Source organism: Mandrillus leucophaeus, unplaced genomic scaffold, assembly GCF_000951045.1.
Source record: "Mandrillus leucophaeus isolate KB7577 unplaced genomic scaffold, Mleu.le_1.0 Scaffold21, whole genome shotgun sequence".
Taxonomy (NCBI): domain Eukaryota; kingdom Metazoa; phylum Chordata; class Mammalia; order Primates; family Cercopithecidae; genus Mandrillus; species Mandrillus leucophaeus.
The window spans coordinates 602,026-615,399 of NW_012102143.1; the positions used below are offsets into that span (position 1 = coordinate 602,026).

Sequence of the window (13,374 nt, forward strand, 5' to 3'; positions counted from 1 at the left end):
TAAAAGGGATATACAGATAATGTCTGTCTCATGAGGTTGTGGCAGAGTTTAATGTAATAACAGGCATAGTGCTTAGCACAGGGTCTAGCATACATTATTCTTGATAAAATATTGCCCCTTTATTTCTGATGATTATTAAGACACCTTGCCTTAACAAAAAGATGTTTAAGTCATGTGAGGAGTAAAAATTTTAAACTACCTTCTGGTTCAAATTTCTGCTTCCTCTTGCCTATTTTATTCCCCATTTCATCTATCATTGGGTATTAGTATATTTATAATCCAAAGGACTTTGGTTCCAAGAAACCCCCAAAATTCTCTAGGAAATAGTTGGAGGTCTCAAGGTATCACCCAAAGTAGTTTCTACTCTCACAGATATGTTGGTACATAGACTATTAGGTGGAAAGCATTCATAGCTCTACTAGCCTTTTTTTCTAGTGACTGGAGTTGGAAGACCCCAATTAAAGATTCAATTCAGGGCGAGGCCCAGCACTTTGGGAGGCCGAGGCAGGCGGATCACTTGAGACCAGGAGTTCGGGACCAGCCCGGCCAACACGGCAAAACCCCGTCTCTACTAAAAATACAAAAATTAGCTGGGCGTGGTGATGCACGCCTGTAGTCCCAGCTACTTGGGAGGCTGAGGCATGAGAATTGCTTGAACCCGGGAAGCGGAGGTTGCAGTGAGCCAGGATTGTACCAGTGAACTCCAGCCTGGATGACAGAGTAAGACTGTGTCTCAAAAGAAAAAGAAAAAAAAAAAAGATTCAATTTAGTAAATATTTATTATCTCTACTATATATATATCTTAGTATATATTAATGGGAATATGTCTTACAAATATTAGTGTATATAGATATATATGCTACTTCTATGTGTGTATGTATACAAACTAATAATTGCAAGATACTGAAATAGATATTGTTGGAATTAAAAATATGTATAATATGTATTTATATAAATAATTGAGAGAAATAGTCCTTTAAAAAGAATAAAGTCTAGAAGAAAAGATTGTGAATCTGCAAAAATCATGAATTCAGGGTGTTTTGGCAGAACTGGTTTACCAGGGTCTCATGTTAATGAAGCTAAGTCACATTAAGTAAGAATGGAGAAGTAGTTTGAAGCCAGATCATGGAGGATACTGGATGCCAAGCTGAGGATTATAGTTCAAAGATAGCTAGAAGCCAGTGAAGGTTTTTGAGAAGGAGAGTATAATGTAATTGTACATTGTAAGAATTGACTTCGTCCTAATAGCTAAGTGGTAAAGGACTTGAAAGGCGGGAAAGGAGACTGGAGTCCATTTGAAGAGAGCTGCTTTAGTAGGAATGGAAAGGGAGCATTATGAATTCAGGGCCAGTCTAGGGCTTGGTAAGGACTGGGCTATGAGAGTTGGGCTGAGGTAGAGAGTGTGTGCTGGGTGACCCCCAACCTGGAAGCGCAGGAAGAGGTGTAGGTTGCATGAGGGGTCACTTGGGACTCCTCCTCTCCTGAAGTTATTGGGAGTAGAGAAGTAGCACTCCATGCTTCACTATGTTCCAATTCCTGATTTGGAAACTCTCTGAAACAAACAGTTACTATGAGCATATTTTTGACCTAGAATCTAAGTATTTAATATTAAAATCAACCTGGAAGTCATTTTTAGCCTGCTTTTAAAAAACAAAACAAAAAACTATAGAACAAGCTCTGAATGATACAACAGAGTTTGGGCCCAAAATGAATACTTGAAATACATATAATTCTAAGCTTGGCTTTCTCCATTAATAAAAAGAAGGAAATTCATACTTTCTTCTGTTAAAAATTACAAAGTCATACTCAATTTAATAATAGAATCCCTGATTATCCTGAAATACAGCTGAAATTTATTTTGTTTTGTTTTATTTTTGAGACACTGTAACTGCCCAATGGGTTCTTCTTGCCCACTGCCCAGATAGAGCCAATTAGTCAAGACAGGGGAATTACAACAGAGAAAGAGTTTAATACCTGTGGAGCTGGCTAAAACAGGTGGAGTTTTATTACTTCTCAAATCAGCCTCCCTGAAAATTCAGAGGCTAGGGTTTTTAAAAGATAGTTTGGTGGGCAGGGGCTAGGGAATGGGGAATGCTGATTGGTTGGGTTGGGGATGAAATCATAGGGAGTTGAAGCTGTCCTCTTGTCTTGAGTCAGTTCCTGGGGTGGGGTTGAGTGGGGTGGGGATGGTGGGCGGGGGTGCCACAAGACCAGATGAACCAGTTTACAATTCTTTTGATTTTAAATAGAGATGGTGTCTTGCTGTGTTGCCCAGGCTGGTCTTGAACTCTTGGGCTCAAGCTATTCTCCTGCATCAGCCTCCCAAAGTGCTGGGATTACAGGCATGAACCCCCATGCCCTTGCCTTGAACAACAGCCTTAGGTTTGATAATAATAATGTTATCCATAGGAGAAATTGGGAGGTGGGGAATCTTGTGGCCCCTGGCTGCATATGTCCTAAACCATTATTTGAAATCTTGCTAATTTGTTAGTTTTATGAAGGCAGTCTGGTCCCCAGGGAAGGGGGCAGTTTGTTTTGGGGAGAGGCTTTTATCATCTTTGTTTTAAAGTTGAAGTATGAATTAAATTCCTCCCAAAGTTAGTTCGACCTATGCCCAGGAATGAGCAAGGGCAACTTGGAGGTTAAAGGCAAGGTGGAATCAGTTAGGTCAGATTTCTTTCATTGTCAAAATTTTCTCACTGTTAGAATTTTTATAGATTTTATACTGTTATACAGAGTCCTGCTCTGTCACCCAGGTTGGAGTGCAGTGGTGCCGTCATAGCTCACTACAACCTTGAATTCCTGTGCTCAAGTGATCCTCCCTTCTTGGCCTCCCAAAGCACTGGGATTACAGACGTGAACCACTGTGCCTGGCCTGGTATTTTAAAAATATATTCATGTTGTTATTCTATATTTTCAGCAGCAAATTTATTACAATGTTTGTATGATTGTCTTACAAAAGTCTCTGATCTCACTAAACTGAGACTCTAGTAAATACTCTCAATATTTTATAAAACAGTGTCAGGCCTGTTAAGCATCATTTATGATGCTTCAGCAAAAATATCTTTCCACATCATCATCTGAATAAAAAACATTCATTTTGAGAATACATTTTCCAGGCAGTTCCTTTGCCTCCAGGGGGAATATTTTGAGGCCTCCCAGTGACCATAGGATTAAAAGACTTGACAGGAAAGCCCTGGAATTCTTGAAGAGCAAGGCTTTTGAAAGATTCATTGTTGTGGACTCTCCCTTTGAAAGAGACCACTTTATCTTGCTCCTAAACATCTACAAGACAGACATAGCATTTTCTGAAAAGAAATTCTGGGTAATGTAGAAGAACAAATGTAGGTAGGTAATCTAGTATGGGTAGTGTGTAATGTGAAGAATGATAGTTCCATTTTTATGGTTGCCATAACAATCATACAGTTGTGCAAAAAATGTGTATAGCTTTTATAGAAGGGAGCTGGCACCATTGTAATGCTTCTTCTCATATCAGAACAACTGTTTTCAGATCTGAAAAATAGGGGTGGCTTAACCCTTCCCCAGTTAGCTCAGCATGTTCCCTAAGAAGTCTCTTTGGAGCTCCAGGGCTGTTGAAATGCATTCACCACTTGCATTTGCATTTTAGCCTGATAAATGGATTGAGAATTAAGGATGATGATCCTTTCAGCAGCAGGTTCTGAATTCCTAACTTGGGAATTCAAAGGATGAGAAAAGAAATACATTGTTCCTCAAATAGAAATCTAGGAGAGATGTCTAGACATAGTAAATTCCTTCACTTTGTGACTATTCTTAATTCTGTCCACTAGAATTTAAATCCATTAAATGCTGTCCTTTACCCCACTGTGCTTAGTCTCAGATAAAGTCATATTAAAATTTGGTTACAATTTCTGTTTTATTTTTACATATTAACTATGTCACTTCTGGAAATTGAGAAGCAAATTTTAAGTGTAGTATACTTAAGTCAAAATGTATTCATACATATTCTTTCTTTTACTACCATTTTCCTATTTTTATATCTCCTTTCCTAAGGAAAGTACTTGGGACTTGACTTTCTCAGTCATACTAAGGAGTATTCACTATGAAGAAACTTTATATCAGAACTCTGGATGGAGGTTTTCAGGTTGAGGGTGGGAAGTTTTCAGGTTTGGATGGGATATCTAAAATGAAGTAATTGTCAACCTAGTCAGAGAAACTTTTTCTCGTAGAGATTTGGGATAAATTATTACTTTTGCCAAAATGCATCCAGAGTGTTTAAATCTTAAGATAAAGTCTGGAATTCTAGCTGGGCACAGTGGCTCACACCTGTAATTCCAGCACTATGGGAGGCCGAGGCAGGTGGATTACGAGGTCAGGAGATTGAGACCAGCCTGGCCAACATGGTGAAACCTTGTCTCTACTAAAAATACAAAAATTAGCTAGGCGTGATGGCGCGTGCTCCTAGCTACTTGGGATGCTGAGGCAGGAGAATCGCTTGAACCTGGGAGGCCGAGGTTGCAGTGAACGGAGATTGTGCCACTGCACTCCAGCCTGGGTGACGGAGACTCCATCTCATTAAAAAAAAAAAAAGTCTGGAATTAAGGGTAAAAGTAGGGGAGATTTCAGCTCTCATTGAAATAGAACTTGGTCTAATTGAGTTATTTTAATAACTTCCCTTTTGGTGAATTCCTGTCCCTTTGAGTCATAGCTCTGTAATTCTGTGACCTTGGGCTTCTTTGACCTTGAGCAAGTCACTTAATCCTTCTGGGCCTCAGTTTCCCCACCCACAAAATGAGAGTAAAAATAATACCCACCATTGTTATAATTCTATCCCCTTAAGGGCCATCTCTAGGAAATAGAGAAAAAAAAGTGTTTTTAATGAGAATAAGATTTCTTATATATTGAAGACCTCTACTATGTTTATAAAATCTGAGAAGATTTTATAGATTATATAGAACTTTTATGCTTTAACTCTTAACACTTTATATTTAGGAGCTTAGGTATTTGATCCTTCTGTGGTATTATTTCCTGGAAGCTTACAGTCCCTTTGTTTTGTCTGATTTTAAAACTTAATTTGTATTAATTAGTGTTCTCATAGGCTGTTTTAAAGTAACTGCAATCTGATATTTTAAATCTGGATTATAGGTAAACTACTACCAGAGATAAAAGAAGAAAGAGATGTTCAGAGAGAGCTTCGGATAGAGAGACTTTCTGGCCCGGTGGGACTCGGCTGCCCTCATTGCACCCTTAGGCATGGAAAGCTGCATTCTGAACACCAGCAAGCCTAGATATAAATCTTCTTGGACAGGAAATAAAAGAGTCAGAGACCAAGCCATCTCTGCCCTGCGTACAAACTCTCTTGGTTGAGTTGTGCCCAGTAGTTCAGTGCTTTCAGGTAAACTAACTTGGTGGATTCCGGGCCTTTGCCCAAGTTCTTCTTCCCCAGATAGCCTAGGCCTTACTTCTGCACCTCCTTTGAGTCATCTTCACGAGCCATCTTCTCAGTGAAGCCTATCCTGTCTATCCTATTCATAATTGTAATCAGTACTCTCAGTGCCCCTTACTGTATTCTAATGTTTCTTTTTTTCCTCCATAGCAATTAATTTCAGTACTATTTATTTTTTATCTCCTCCCCTGTAGAAATCTTTGTCTGTTCTCAAATGTGTCCCAAACCCCTAGAGCAGTAGATAGCCACTAAATATTTGTTGGATGTAGCGTTTCTTGTCTTTCTCTTGATCTCTGATATCTCCTTCACATTGATGTTCCACTGGTTCCTACAACCCGGACTTGTTCTTGACACTGAATAAGTGAAAATTTAAGAAAAAGGCTACAGTTATTCACAGTTATAAACAGTTTAGAAAAGAAAGGAATGGGCATATTTCTTGAAAAAAGTCACATTTGAAGAGCTGTGTGGTATCAGAGGGAGTCAGCTAATTCTTTGTGGCCATAAAGGGCCTGAATTTTGAAGTTTCTAAGAGTCAGATTTCAATTCAGTTTATAAAGGTGCTTGCTAACAGGTAGAGCTGTCTAATTATTGCCTAATCATGCAGTGAACTCTTCCTCTCACCTCTCCATCCCAACTTTCAAGATGTGGATTTATGTGTGCTTGGTTTTTGTTTGGGGGCATTCAGAGGATAAGATTGGAGTAGGGTAACCTTCCAATTTGATTATTCTGTGATTCTGGTCCCTGAACTGATACAGAGTGATTTCTAGGATTTATTATTAAGTGCAAAAAGCAAAATGAAAAGAGAATTAATGGTATTTGATTATTTGTGTAAGAAAGAAGAGAAAACGAGAAAAATGTATCTATCCGTCTATCTATCTATCTATCTATCAATCAATCAATCAAAAAGGAAAACAAACACTGAAAGGGTAAACCAGAAAATGATGAAAATAATTATTTATAGGGGAGAGGTAAGAGCTGGGGGAAGGATAGAGATGGGAATGAGACTTCTCTGCGTATACTAACTTTTGAACCACTTAAAGTTTTAAATATTCAGTAGTATAATCCAAAAGGTGGTAAAAGCAAAATTTCTAAAATTGAAATCAAACAAAAGCAAATGGGCCTAATGTTTTTTGAATGTATAGCATCAGCATCTACAGAAAAAAGAATTCAAGTAACTTTTAAGCACTCGAACCATATACCCATAGTGAGTATATTCTAAGGATAAACCACCAAAGAAATCAAACTGAATAGATTTGTTGTTGTGAGTGGTGTTGGCGTTGTAATTCTGAAATAGTTTTGAATATCAAGGCCATTGGGAACTGGAAAAAGAAAGATATAAATATGGAATGGGGGAGATAAGAACTTAATGGTATTAGATTTCAGTTGGGGTTGTCAATATGAACTCATGATTTTTAAACAGCATTTGGGTTGAACCATATGACATTGCCAGTTTTTAGGCCACACATAGTCAAATATTAGCAATTTCATGTGATTCAACCCAATATTTTCTAACTCTGCTTGCTTAAAGGGCCTGGAGGCAATGGTAGCTCAGTAGTAATGAGCATATCTTATGCCCCAGCCTGGTTTCTAAATGCCGTTCCCACCAGAAGGAATTTGGGCTACGTAGGGAAGTCAGTGATTATAAGCCTGGGGCAGGGATTGTACAGCTTGAGAGACTTGCCACAGAGATATGGAGGCTCACTTGAAAGGGCTCCTACCAGCCTAATTTGGGAAAATTTAGGTATCAAAAGGAATAGTAGTGGCAGTAGTGGCAATGGATTATAACACAGTGAATTTTTTTAAAAAAATCAATGAATTTGTAATGACACTGAAAAAATAAACAAACAAAAAACACTGGGACAGGAAAAAACTTCTTTTAATAGAAGATAGCCAGCAAATGTAGGAGATATAGGATTAGCAAACATTTTACAGTTTACAAGGCTATAATTCATTCAGGCAAAAGTCAAGTCATCTAAATGCTGAAACCATTGACCAAAAGGTTGTTTTTTCTTTTTGAAAAGAGATGGAGTCTTCTTCTGTTGACCAGGCTGGAGTGCAGTGGCATGATCTCAACTCGCTGCAAACTCTGCCTCCTGGGTTCAAGCAGTTCTCCTGCCTCAGCTGGGATTACAGGTGCCAACCACCATGCCCAGCTAATCTTTTTTATTTTTAGTAGAGATGGAGTTTCACCATGTTGGCCAGGCTGGCCTTGAACTTCTGACCTCAGGTGATCTGCCCGCCTCGGCGTCCCAAAGTGCTGGGATTACAGGCATGAGCCACTGTGCCCAGCCCCAAAAGGGTTTTTGAGAGCAGGATATTCACATGATCTCTAAGTCTCATTCTATATGTTACTTATTATTTACAAAGGGTAAAAGGTAGCCTTAACATACACAGTTCTAGCTATTAGCACCTTAACCAAGTAATCCAACCTGACAGCCTAACATTTGTGCCTTCTGAAGGTATGCACACCATCACCTGTGAAAATTTGAGGCCAAAATGCTCACCATGAATCTAGTCAAGCCTTTTTACCCAACTTTCCATTTATAGGAAATACAGAGGAGATGAATTTTGTCACATTTGGTTTATTTCTCTCTATCCCTTTCTTTCTCCTCCTGTGAGGAAACAATCTAATAAATCCAGAACATGAGACGCTTTACAAGACAACTGACCTGGACTCTTCAAAATAAAAAAGCAATATTATATTTGAAAAACAAAAGATAGGCCAGGCGCAGTGGCTCATGCCTGTAATCCAGCATTTTGGGAGACTGAGGCGGGTGGATCACAAGGTCAGGAGATCGAGACCAGCCTGGCTAACATGGTGAAACCCCGTCTCTGCTAAAAATACCAAAAATTAGCCGGGCATGGTGGCAGGCGCCTGTAGTCCCAGCTGCTCGGGAGGCTGAGGCAGGAGAATGGTGTGAACCCGGGAGGCAGAGCTTGCAGTGAGCTGAGATCGCCACTGCACTCCAGCCTGGGCGACAGAGCGAGACTCCATCTCAAAAAAAAAAGGAAAAAGAAAAACAAAAGATAGTTGAACAAGAAACAGGCTAAAGAGACATAACTGCCAAATACAGTGTGGAAACTTTGATTAGATCCTGGATCAGGAGGAAAACGAAAAGCAAAAGAGACTTTTTGGAAACAATCAACGACATTTAAACACGGTCTATGAATTGGGTGATATGAAAGTATTAATCTTGGCTGTGGTGTTAGTGTTGTGGTTCTATAGAAGAATGCCCTTAGTTTTGGACAATGCATGTTAAAGTATGGAGAGGGAAAGTATCACCATCTCTGTACATACTTCTTAGTAATTCAGATGTCAAAAATAAACACACAAAACAACCGGCTAGACATAGGAAGGGAGGGATGGAAGGAGGAAAAAGATAAAGCCAATATGGCAAATGTTGAAATTTGATGAATCTTGATGAAGGGTATATGGATGTTCATTTTACTATTCTTTCAACTTTCCTGAAAGTTTAACATTCTTCAAATGAAAATTGAGGGGAAGAAAATTAATTTGAATGTTTTTTCTGGGCTTAAACCATGGCTTTCCTGGCCCATGCCTTGATCTCTGGCTCCCATAGTCCCAGACCCGTCCTGTCCTTTGTCCTCTGCTTCAGGATGTTGTTTTTTTAAAGTATAAAAAGAGGCACGATGGCTCACGCCTGTAATCCCAGCACTTTGAGAGGCCGAGGCAGGTGGATCACGAGGTCAAGAGATTGAGACCTTTCTGGCCAACATAGTGAAACCCCGTTTCTACTAAAAATACAAAAATTAGCTGAGTGTGATGGCACATACCTGTAGTCCCAGCTACTCAGGAGCTGAGGCAGGAGAATCGCTTGAACCTGGGAGGCAGAGGTCGCAGTGAGCTGAGATCACACCACTGCATTCCAGCCTGGTGACAGAGCACGACTCCATCGCAAAAACAAACACACAGAAAAAAAAACATAGACTGATGAGAAGTTCATTGAACCGGTGAGTAGAACCGATGAGTAAAGGGACGTAACAGGGCGGACCATTTCACTTTGTTTGGATTAAGTTTCATTACTATCCTTTAAAAAATAAAAGAACTTAATAATCACATTCACTTGGTGTAGAATTTTGCTAAAGCTTGAGTTGACCTTTCTGAGGACCCGAGGTTAGAAACCCCTGATCAGGTGAAAAGGGCCTGCCCACAGTGCTGCATCATTTCTTTCTGCTAGCCATGTGGCCTCATTAAGTGTCACTTTACCACTGAGTGTTATGAGGCTGGGGAGGTGGAGGCAAATGGACCAAGGTCACTTTCTGCTCTAAATAGACATAGAGTTTTCCTGTTCTAAAAAATTTGTGATTTGTGTCTGCTTCTTAGCATCTTTTGTGTGAGTAGAAGTGAGTAAAAGAGTATTATGATATTGGCAACTACCATCAAAAAAAAAAAAAAAAAAAAAAAAGGCGCAGCCCCACTGAACAAGGGGACAGACCTAGGTTTGAATGATGATCCCAGCTCTGTGAAATGGAGGCTCAGATGAATTCAGCATCAGATTGTACTGGAATGTTACAGCACCCATCTGGCTGGACTCTCTGCAATGGTACACTTGGGAACACATCCTTGTGAGTGAATGATCCAGCTCTTCCGTTGTTTTTCCTTCTACAGTTTACATAAAATGTGCTGATTTCTATATAAACTGTGATGCCATCTAATCTAAGAAAGTGTTGGATTGAAAGTTTTATTCTTTATCCACTTAAGGTTATTTCTTAATTTTTTTCCATTGCTTTTCACCCATTCTTCATCATTGACCCAGATCCTCCTCCCCAGAATTACTTGCTAGCACGGAGACAGACCCAGAGTCACGGACAGAGGAGGGCCTCTATAAATTTTGTTAATCTGGAAATGGTCCCTGAACCACAGTTTGTAAAACACTGGTTTATGAGAAAAGAAGATGGGATGAAGACAGAAAAGGACACCTTTGGAAACAATAACACTGTGGTGTGACCACAGGATTGAATGCCAGGAAGTCATGAGTTCTAATCCTAAATGTATTTCCCAAGACACAGTGGCAAAACTGAATGGAAAAGTGCTCCACAAAAGCCCTTTGGTCATTTTTTCATTCATCTCTCCATCAGCTCTTCATTACATATGTGCCTTCAACGTGCTGGAAGGGATTGTATCCCTTCAGCCAATCTCATTACCAGACCTGATACTGGCTCCCAGCCTGTCACAGCGATAAGACATGTCCATAAGTGGCCACCAACATGCCAGAGACAGTGGCTGTTGCCATCAGAGAGGGGGCAGATTACAGGCATGGGTAGGGCAGATGGGGGAGAGGTGGCTTCCATTCTGTGGGGCTGTGAGGGTTTACTGGAAAAAAAGCTGGCATTGCAGCCAGGCCTTTAACTGCAGGCTATCTTAGACATTGGAGATTGGTGGAGTAAGTAGCCCAGCATAGGAACAGCACAAACAACACTTCAGAAAGCAGAGGGTATAGAGAAGAATTCAGCACACGAGGGACATGGGGGAGCATGCAGTCTAACTGGAAAAGTACAGATTGGGGCTGGGTCATGAAGGGCTTTAAATACTAAACTGACTTTCTATTTCTCTCGGTAAGGAGTTGATGAAGGTTTTTGACCAATGCATGCTTTAAGATGCTTAATCTGGCAGCATCTGCAACCTTAGGGAGAACAGTTTCTGTGATGTGGTAGGGGCCATGGCCAAAATCCAGTGAGGTGAATAATGACAAAGTGGTGAGTAAATGTTGCTGTGGCGACTAGACAGCTTCTTCCAGCTTAAAGGAGGTAGAGATGTTAATACCTTGAGGAACCTGAGGGTACAGGGTCAGAGGAAGAGTGTAGATGACAAAGGAACAGAAATTATTTCTAAGCTTTTGTTATTTCCTAGGGTTCTTGGCGAGGTCTTAAGGGATTATAGAAGACTTTTACTTACTCTTCACGTGTTAATTCCCAGACCAATGGCTTTGGGTAAAACACAGTCTTAGAAGTTTTCTGTCTCTTTAAAAAGTTCTCCTAAGCCCTTCAGTCACGTGCCTTCAGAAATTTTGGTTACATAACGTTGCTCTGAATTGGAATTCTGCAGCCTCATGAACTGGAGTCTCATTCTTTCCCTCCCCCACCTGGCACTTTATTTTCTGCGGGTCAGGGTTAGCTTCTTTCTAACCATTGTTGCGGAACTCTTTAAATATTTGGTCTCACAGGTTCTAAAAGCTGGCAGGCCAGGCTGCTCCCTGCAGGTTGTAAGACCAAAGTCTTCCAGAAAAGGAGCCAGTAAAATCCCAAGCATGTTAACCGAGTGTAACAGCTGCATGGTGCACCACCCCCATCACCCTCAACCCCGCCGCACGGGGCTGGGCTCCCAAGTGCTGAGGCCAGCAGCTCCTAGCCACTGCGGCTTGCAAGCAGAAGGAGCCCTCATGCAACACATCGTGGTAGGCTCGTAATTGCGGTGATGACAACAGATTAAATCACTGGCTCTCAGCACTGAGGACTGGGGTTTGTCAGGGTCACTCACCGTTCCTTTGCTTCTCCCAATTTTCCATAGTGAGAGAGCAAGCTTGGAGTCTGCTGCTACAGTACAAATGCTTTCTGAGAGCCCTTTGAGTTTTACTGTCGAGAGGTTCATTCTCTTAGTAGTCTAGGCTGCATCTTTCTTTCTTCCAGCATCCTCTCAACACATGATTCTGGAATGTTGTAATCCCTCAATATACATATGTATTTAGTTATACCCTGCTTTTATCCAAAAATATTTGAAGGCAGTTTACAGATATATATATATACACACACACACACACGCGCGCGCGCGCGCGCGCACACACACACGCACATATATATACGCACACACATATATGTGTAAAATGCAGTGAATTTTGTTGTTGTTTTTGGAGACAGAGTCTTGCTCTATCACCCAGGTTAGAGTGCAGTGGTGTGATCTCAGCTTATTGCAACTTCTGTCTCCCAGACTCAAGCGATTCTCCTACTTCTACTACTAACTGGAAGTAATAGTAGACTACTCCTACTGCTCAGGAGTACTCACCTACTTCTCCTGAGTCGCTGGGTCTATATGCTCATGCCACCGCAACGGCTAATTTTTGTATTTGTTTTAGAAACAGGGTTTCACCATGTTGCCCAGGCTGGTCTTGAACTCTTGGGCTCAAGCAGTCTGCCCACCACGGCCTCCCAAAGTGCTGGAATTACAGCCATGAGCCACTGTGCCCAGCAAGTGTTTTTTAAAAATTAGGAAATGAGGCAAAAGGAACACGTGAGTAGGAAAATTAGGCACAGCCAGGATAAGGGTTAGTTCACAAAGTGCAAACTATAAATAAAATCTCCTAGAGGCAAGTTAGGAAGGTTTTCTGAGTTTCCTAGCAGCCAAAGCAAAAAGGAAAGCTTTTTAAAGTTTATTTATTTTATTTTGTACAGCAGACAGTTCATATAGCATAAAAAGGGAAACCATCAAGGATAAAATTTGTGTGTCTGTAAGATACAGATTGTCACGAGAAGAGTGTTTCCCTATACTGCATCAACTTTCCCCATAAGTGCACTCTATAAAAGGATACTGCATGGTCAGATGGGCCCTTGTTCTCCCTGCTTCCCTGCAGTGATAGCAGTCATTTGGTTGACTTCTTGCAGTGTCCCTTGGGGTAGCCTTGGTGGCAAAGCCCCAAGTAGGACGAGGGCACCATGGGAGGCCTGTGCAGGGTGTTTCAGTGCAGTTCTTCGTATCTCCAAAGGTGCTCCCTTGAGGAATCTTGGTTCTGGGAGATGCTGTCCCACAGAGAAGTGCCAGGAGCAAATGGGTTGGGCAAGAACTATTGATACTGGCATATTAAAGGCTCCTTGAAGCCCTACAATTAAGAAATCAGCCCAGTATTTCCCAAACTGATTTAATCACAAGACCTTTTTTTAAAAAAAATAAAACACTTAATTGGCACATTCAGAAACATTGATCTAAAACAGGGGTC

At 40.8% G+C, this 13,374-nt stretch overlaps 1 protein-coding gene across 1 annotated transcript in view; it reads left to right on the top strand.

The window, feature by feature from the left end:
• DIS3L2 (DIS3 like 3'-5' exoribonuclease 2) overlaps nucleotides 1-13,374 on the top strand; it is a 389,257-nt gene that overhangs the window by 239,073 nt on the left and 136,810 nt on the right. The window lies entirely within an intron of this gene.